This window comes from Arachis duranensis, chromosome 1 (assembly GCF_000817695.3).
Source record: "Arachis duranensis cultivar V14167 chromosome 1, aradu.V14167.gnm2.J7QH, whole genome shotgun sequence".
In the NCBI taxonomy this organism is placed as follows: Eukaryota; Viridiplantae; Streptophyta; class Magnoliopsida; order Fabales; family Fabaceae; genus Arachis; species Arachis duranensis.
Genome location: NC_029772.3, coordinates 43,206,656 through 43,215,661, shown reverse-complemented (window position 1 = coordinate 43,215,661; position 9,006 = coordinate 43,206,656).

Genomic DNA, 9,006 nt, shown 5'->3' with positions numbered 1-9,006 from the left:
ATATTTAGTTTAAGAATTAGGGGTTATATATCTTTATGAAAATGTGAAAGAAATGTTTAGGACATGTTCATGCATTCAATACCTTAATCATATGCATTGAGAAAAACAAAAGAAAAGAAAAATAAAAAGAAAAATAAAAAAGGAGAGAAAAAAAAAAGAAAAAGAGCAAATAATAAAAGGGGACAAAATGCCCCAAGTTAAAGTAATAATATCAATGCATATGAGTTGTACTTAAAATTTGGGATGCATGAATATGTGGTAAACATAGTTAATGGGCAGTTAGATCTTGCATTTTAATTACATGGATTGTCCTAAGTTAGGTGGGAAGTTTAGGTTAATTAAGGATTCAGATTTTAGTCCACTTGACCAAATACAATCCTACCTTGACCTTGACCCCATTACAACCCTTAAAAGACCTCTTGATTTATATGTTGGTGCATTAAATTTTTGTTGATTATTATATGAAAAGCAAGCCTTAGAAAGCAAGGTTAGTAGAGAATTGAGAGATCGAACCTCAAACACTTGAGTGATTAGAGTGTATACATTTCCAGTGAGGGTTTGATGCTCGATTCCTTGTTCCCGGCTTTCATGAGCTATTTTCTTCTGCAAATCCACTTGTACTTTATTTTGTGATTTGAATTAGTGAAATCCAGTTCATATTTGTTCTTGAAAGATTTATTTACTTTTCACCAAGTAGGTAGAATCATTTTTTGCATGTAGTTGCATTTATATAGATAGGTTGCATTTCATACATTCTACCATTCCCCTTTACTCTTTTAGTTCTCTTGAGCTTAGAATGAGGACATGCTAATGTTTAAGTGTGGAGAGATTGATAAACCACTATTTTATGGTTTATCTTGTGTTTAATTGAGTGGTTTTTATCAACTCTTTACCCACTTATTCATATGATTTGCATGGCTTTACAACTCCTTCTTAGTCTTGATCTATGGTTGAAAACTTGCTTCCTAGAGTCTTTAATTTGTGTATTTTAATCATCTCTTATTACCATTTGATGTCGTGATATGTGCGTTAAGTGTTTTCAGAGATTACAGGGCAGGAATGGCTTAGAAGATGGAAAGGAAGCATGCAAAAGTGGAAGGAATACAAGAAACTGAAGGAACTGCTAAAGTTGTCCAGCCTGACCTCTTGGTACTAAATCGACCATAACATGAGCTACAAAGGTCCAAATGATGCAGTTTTAGTTGCGTTGAAAAACTAACGTTCAGGGCTTCACAACGATATATAATTTGCCATAGCTGCCCCAAAGATAGGAGACGCGCACGTGTGAATCACACGAACGCGTGACCTGGAAAAAATGCAATCCGCGCGAACGCATGGACGACGCTTCAGCATGACTTTGCAGTGACCTGTACGAACTAGAAATTGCTAGGGCACGATTTCTGGGCTATTTTTGACCTATTTTTTGGCCCAGAAAACACAGATTAGAGGCTATAAAGTAGGGGAATACTTCTATTGATGAAAGAAGCTGATAATTTATAATTTTAGGTTTTTAGATGTAGCTTTTAGTGAGAGAGGCTCTCTCCTCTCTCTTAGGATTAGGATTTCTTCGTCTTTTCAATTCCAGGTTTAATATTCCTTTACTTTACTTTATATTTTCTTCTACTTTTATTTATTCTATTACTTTAGTTGATTACTTGATGTTGCTAATTTGGTTTATGGATTTCTATGTTCAATCTAACTTTCTATTTAATATAATTCAAGGTATTTCAGATATATGATTTTTATTTAGCCTTCTATATTCTTGACTTTGGTTGAGTAATTAGAAACTCTTGAGTTATCAAACTCTTTTGTTGATTGATAATTGGAAGTTGCTAATTGACTTGAATTCCACTAATTCTAGTCTTTCTTTGGGAATTGATTAGGACTTGAGGATTCATATTGATTTATCCACTTGACTTACATTCATAGTTAAAGGTTGACTAAGTGGGAGCAACGAGTAATTCTCATCACAATTGATAAGGATAACTAGGATAGGACTTCTAATTTTCATACCTTGCCAAGAGTTTTTTTAGCTATTGATTTATTAATTCCTGCAATTTATTTCTCTTGTTCAAACCTTTCAAAACCCAAAAATACTATTTTTCATAACAAATAATAAAACACACCTCCCTGCAATTCCTTGAGAAGACGACCCGAGGTTTGAATACTTCGGTTATAAATTTTATTGGGTTTTGTTACTTGTGACAACCAAACTTTTGTACGAAAGAATTCTCTATTGGTTTAGAAATTATACTTACAACGTGATTATATTTGTGAAATTCTTTACCGATAGAAAGTCTGATCGTCAAAATGGCGCCGTTACCAGGGAGTTGCAAACGTGTGCCTTATTATTGGTTATTGTAAATATTTGTTTTTTCTTGTTTATTTGTTTTTTTTATTTTTATTAACTACTAGAAATTCTCACCCCTCAGGCTTCAAGTTTGATTCCAATGTTGTTGTAAGGAATGGAAGCTAGAATGAGAACAAGCATCAAGGTTGGAAGAATCAAAGATGGGAGGAGCCACAAGGATTTGATCAACCCTCTTGGCAACAACAAATATAATTCAGTGGTTAAAAATATTCTTATTTCTTGCTTGTGCTCAATTGAGTGGTTTCTATCAATTCTTTATACACTTATTCATATAATCATGCATGAGTTTACACTTTTCCTTCCTGATTTTGTGCTATGATTGAAACCATACTTCTTTGGCCTTATATTTGCTAATATTAATCCTCTCTTATTACTATTCGATGCTGTGATATTGCTAACATTCTTATTTAGGAGTGTTCATATACTAAAAAGAGGCATAAAAGAGAAATTAACAAGAAAAACTAAGAGAATAAAGATTTAGGAATAAGAAATTACAAAGAAAACTAAATTAAAGTAAGAAATAAAACCTATTCCGAGGGTTACCTGAAACTGTAGGTCGATCTCGGTCGAGATCTTCTGTGTTGGTCGGAGCCGACGTGTCTGGCAGGTGTATAGCGGCCGGAGCTAGTGCGTTCGACTTGTGGAACTGAGAGTGCTGCTGATCCTTCATCCCGGAGGGTGGGGGGTACCTGCAAGGGACTCCGATGCTTAAGTTAGCAAGGGTATTAAACAGGTATTGAGTAGAATCAGAGTATGAGTTATACCTGGGTGCTCCAGTGTATTTATAATGGTGAGGAGTGACCTCTCTGGAGATAAGATAGTTATCTTATCTTATCTTTTCTTATCTTTGAGTGAAGTCATCTTATCTTTAGGGGAACCGCCTTTATCTTTCTGGGCTTTGGCTGCCTTTAGATTGGGCTGTGTTCCTTCATTTTGGGCCTGCTTTGGGCTCCTTTGGCGATTTGGCCAAGCTCTTTGAGAAGAGGTCGGGCATTGGCCGAGCTCTTTGAGAAGAGATCGGATAGTCTGACCTGAAGAGGTTGGTCGGCTTGTCGCTAAACATCCCGGGTCGGACAGCTTGACCCAGGGTATGAATAAAACCTAAATCTAAGATGCAATTAAACTAAAAACCCTAATTCTAGAGAGAAAAAGGAGCTTCTCTCTCTAGAAAACTACCCTAAAATATGTTGCTAAGCTAATCTAATTGCTCCCCCTTGTTCCTTCTTGATTCTGGCCTCAAATACTTCCGAAATGAGTTGGATCTAGGCCTCAATGAGCTCAGAAATCGCTCACAGCATGTTTCTTTAATGAGGTCACGTGACAGGTGTCACGCGTACGCGTGACCACGCGTGACACCTGTCACGCGTACGCGTCGCATGGCAGAATTCCAAAACTTCATTTCTTCATGAATTTTCCATTTTTACATGCTTTTTCTTCATTCTTTCAATCCAATCTTTACCTTATAAACCTGAAATCACTCAACAAACATATCAAGGTATCAAATGAAATTAAGGTCGCGTGGGTCACGCGTACGCCTCGCATGGCAGATTTTCAAAACTTTATTTCTTCTTGAATTCTCTACTTTTACATGCTTTTTCTTCATTCCTTCAATCCAGTCTTTTCCTTCTAAACCTAAAATCACTCAACAAACATATCAATGCAACAAATGGAATTAAGATGAATTAAATTTAGCAAATTAAGGGCCCTAAAAAGCATGTTTTTAACTCTTAAGCACAAATTAAGAGAAATTCATAAAACATGCTATTTCATTGAATAAATGTGAGATAAGTTGATAAAATCCACTAAATTCAACACAAGATAAACCACAAATTTGGGGTTTATCAGTTTGTCAATGGCGATAAGGATGTCTCTATCAACACAGATGTGAGCAGCCTCACATAAATGGAAGATGAGGTGAGGGAAGGCTAATCTAGCAGAGGTGGAGGCCTTCGCTGCTATGCTGTATATCTCTTGAGGGATCACACGGTGTACCTCCACCTCATTGTCGAGCATGATGTAGTGAATCATCACAACTCGGTCAACAGTAACCTCAGATCAGTTACTCGTAGGGATGACGGAAAGCTGAATGAACTCCAACCAACCCTAAGGAACTAGCTTCAGATCATGCCTTTCCAGCTGATATGGCTGACCTTTAGCATCCCTCCTCCACTGTGCTCTGGGGAGCCATATATCAGAGAGGACCTAGTCCAGTCTCTAATCGGTGTTGACCCTCCAAGTGTAAGAGTGAGGTTCATCTCTGGATGGTGGCAACTAAAGTATCTCCCTTACTCTCTCCAGACCAAACTCTAGGATCTCCCCTCGGACCATAGTGTGCCAGGTCTTGAACTCAAGATTCACATCCTAGATATGCTTGTAGGTCAACCAAGCATTAGCGTAAAACTCTCTGACCATCAGAACTCCAACCTTAGTCACGGGATTGGCCAGAACATCCTAACCCCTACTCTGAATGTTCCTGGATCTATGGATACTCGTCTGACCTCAGGTCAAATTGCCCCTCTGGGATCACTTTTTTTTGTTGACAATTTTTTATAGTGATTCTCATGAACCTTAGTTTGGAACTGGTTGACATGGGATTATGGTAGGATTCTTCTCCTTTCTCTTTCTTAAAGAGGATTCTCCAATTTTTGGTGTCATATAGAATATGATAAAAGTGAAAAATTGAGTGCCCAACACCAAACTTAAAGCTTTTGCTCATCCCCAAGTAAATAAAAAGAAAGAATAAGAAAACAGAGTAAGAAAGAAAGCAAAGAGAAAGAAAAGAGATGGGTGAAAGGCGAAAAAAGGTGGAGCGGGTGGGGTTTAGGTTTTGGCTATGAGGGTGAACAAGGAAAAGGAAAGGAACAAAGAAAGTAAATAGGAAGGGTGAAAGAAAGAAAGGGTAAAAGGATTATAGAAGAGAGGTGTGGTGAAATGTGAAAATATATGTGGTATTTATAGAGGGAAGGCTCAAGGTTCGGTCATGGTAGAGGGTTAAAATGAAGGTAGTGGTAGGGCATTAATTTGGTTAGTTGTGGATATGGGAAAGAGAGATATGGTGAAGAAGATATAATATGATACAATATGGAGATTTGAATGAAAGAAGGTGATTTGGTGGTAAAAGAGGTGATTTTATGGGTGAAAGAAATAATAAGGAGAGCAATGAGGTTATGTTGAATGGTCAAAAGAAGGGAGAGGGGAGAAAGTGATCATTGCAATGGTCAAAAGCCTTTTTTTAAATTCAAAATTCACGTGGCTGGCGTTAAAAGCCAGCTCCAGCGTTTAGTGCCACAACGTTGTAAAGCTCTATGCCATTCAGAGCGTTAAACGCCACCCTCGATGTTTAACTCCATAATGGAATTTTTTTTGGGACGATGCTTGGCACTAAACGCCTAGCTGGCATTTAGTGCCCTTGGTGGTATTGGAAATTAGCCTCTTGTGAGCGTTAAACGCCCACCTCACGTTTAACGCCAGTCTGTAGCTGCCACTCTTGGCGCTAAACACTCAGCCTGGCATTTAGCGCCCAATTCAACATCAAACTCCCTTTATATGTGTGCTCCTCAGTGCTAAACACCCAACCTGGTGTGTAGCAGCAAAGCACCTCTGTTCTTCTTCCAGAGTCTTCTGTTCCTATTCTAAACACCTTGTATGACCACAAACTTCATAAAATCCGGGGAAACTATGAACAAAAATCATAAATAGAAGAAAATCAAACTAAAAGGAAAATCAAAGAATACTCAGAGTTGGGTTGCCTCCCAATAAGCGCTTTTTTACTATCACTAGCTTGATGGTCAGTTCTGCTAAGTCAGTAGATGAGTGGACCTCTGGGATCAATCTCGCCTCCAATATAGTGTTTTACCCTCTGGCTATTGACTGTGAACCTTCTATCTGAGTTTTCTTCTTGATGTTCCACATGACCATAAGGTGACACTCCGGTGACCAACAAAGGGTCTTAACCACTGGGACTTGAGCTTCCCAGGAAAGAGCTTGAGCCGAGAGTTGAATAGTAAAACCTTCTGGCCTGGATCAAATACTCTTGTGGCTATCCTTTTATCATGCCACTTTTTGGCATTTTCCTTGTAGAGCTTGGCATTCTCATAATCAGAGTTTCGGAACTCATCAAGCTCATTCAATTGGAGCAGCCTCTTCTCTTCTGTAACCTTGGCATCAAAGTTCAGAAAATTTGTTGTGCAATATGCTCTATACTCCAACTCCACTGGTAAGTGATATGCCTTACCATAAACCATCTGGTACGGGGACATTCCAATAAGAGTCTTGAAAGCAGTCTGGTATACCCAGATAGCATCATCAAGTTTTCTTGCCCAGTCCTTCCTTGAAGTACTTACAGTCTTCTCTAGGATCCTCTTGAGTTTTCTGTTGGAGATTTTAGCCTGTCCACTTATCTGAGGGTGATAGAGGTTGTCACTTTATGATAGACTCCATATCTCTATAGGAGTGAATCCAACAGTTTATTGCAGAAGTGGCTTCCTCTATCACTAATTAGTGTCCTTAGGACATCCAATCGGTTGAAAATATATTTCTGTAAAAAGTTCAGTACGACTATGGCATCATTTGTGGGTAAAGCCAATGCTTCCACCTGCTTGGACACATAATCCATCGCCACCAAGATGTAAGTGTTTGAGTATGAGGGGGAAAAAGGTCCCATGAAATCAATATCCCAAATGTCAAACAACTCAATCTCTAGAATCCCCTACTGTGGCATCTCATGATTGTGGGGAAGATTCTTGGCTCTCTGACACTTGTCACAGTTTCTCACAAATTCTTTTGAGTCTCAGAAGAGAGTCGGCCAGTAAAAACCACTCTGAAGGACCTCGGTGGCTGTCCTTTCACCCCGCCCAAAGTGGCCTCTATACTCAAAGTCGTGACAATGCCTGAGGATCTTCTATGCTTCCTCATCTAAGAGACAATGCCAGATCATACCATCTGAACATCTCTTAAAAAGGAAAGGTTCTTCTCACAAGTAGTACTTAGTATCATTCAAAAGCTTTCCAACTTGTTGTTTAGTGTACTCCTGGGGATGAACCTCATGGACTTGTAGTTCATAATATCTACAAACCATGGAGCTCTCTGAATAATAAAGAGTTGCTCATTTGGAAAGGTCTCAATCACAACAGTGGGAGATGATGTCCCTTTTTCAATTCAATCCTGGAAAAATGATCAGCCACCTGATTCTCTAACTCTTTCCTATCTCTAATCTCAATGTCAAACTTCTGAAGAAGCAGCACCCACCTGATCAACCTTGGTTTAGAATCCTGTTGGGTTAGAAGGTACTTAAGAGTAGCGTGATCAGTATAAACATTAATCTTGGAACCAATTAAGCAGGATCTAAATTTATCAAATGCATAAACTATAGCTAGTAATTCCTTCTCTGTAGTAGTGTAATTCTTTTGCTCGTCATTTAACACGTGACTGGCATAGTAAATGATGTGCATAAGCTTGTCCTACTTTTGCCGTAATACAGCCCCTATGGCATAATGACTAGCATCACACATTAGTTCAAATGGTAAATCCTAGTTGGGAGGGGCTAAGATGGGTGCAGACACAAGCTTTCCTTTCAAAGTTTCAAAGGCATGCAAACAGTACTCTCAGAAAAAAAGGAGTGTCAACAACTAAAAGGTTGCTCAAAGGTTTAGCAATCTTAGAGAAATCCTTTATAAACTTCCTGTAAAATCATGCATGTCCTAAGAAACTCCTTGTTGCCTTAACATTAGCAGGTAGTGGTAATTTTTCAAATACCTCGAATTTAGCTTTGTCAACTTCTGTTCCTTTGCTTGAAATTCGGTGACCAAGAATAATACCTTCAGTTTCCATAAAGAAGCATTTTTCCCAATTCAAAACAAGGTTTGTTTCTTGGCACCGTTTCAAGACTAAGGATAAGTGCTTAAGGCAAGAGTCAAAAGAATCACCAAAAATAGAGAAGTCATCCATAAATACCTCAATGAACTTTTCAACCAAGTTTGAGAAAATTGAGAGCATGCATCTCTGAAAACTTGCTGGGGCATTACAAACGTTTTGGTTGTCACAAGTAACAAACCCCTAAATAAATTGATAACCAAAGTATTCAAACCTCGGGTCAACTTCTCAAGAAATTGCAGGGAGGTATGTTCTTATTATTGGTTATGAGTCTTGTAAATTGGGGGTTTGAAAGTAAGGAAACAAGTATGTTAAATGATAAGAAAAATAAAATAGTAATAATAAAATAAACTCTTGGCAAGGTATTAGAATTGGAATTCTTATCCTAGTTATCCTTATCAGGTGTGATGAGAATTGGGTTTTAATCCCACTTAATTATCCTTTATTAAACAAAGGAAGGTCAAGTAGACTAATTAGCTTGATCCTCAAGTCCTAGTCAATCCCTGTGGGAGCACTAGCTGTAGAGCGATCTAGATCAATTAGAATATGCCAATTTCAACCACTGTTGATTTTGTCAACTCAAAGAGTCACCAATTAATCAACCAAAGCCAATAGTAAATAATTTAGATTAAAAATAGAGAAAAGCAATCATGAGTCTGATATACCTCAAATTGTATTTAAATAATAAAATCATAACATGAATGGTCATTAAACAAATAAAGGAGAAAATAAATAGAAGAACATTGAACCTGAGATGAAGAAGA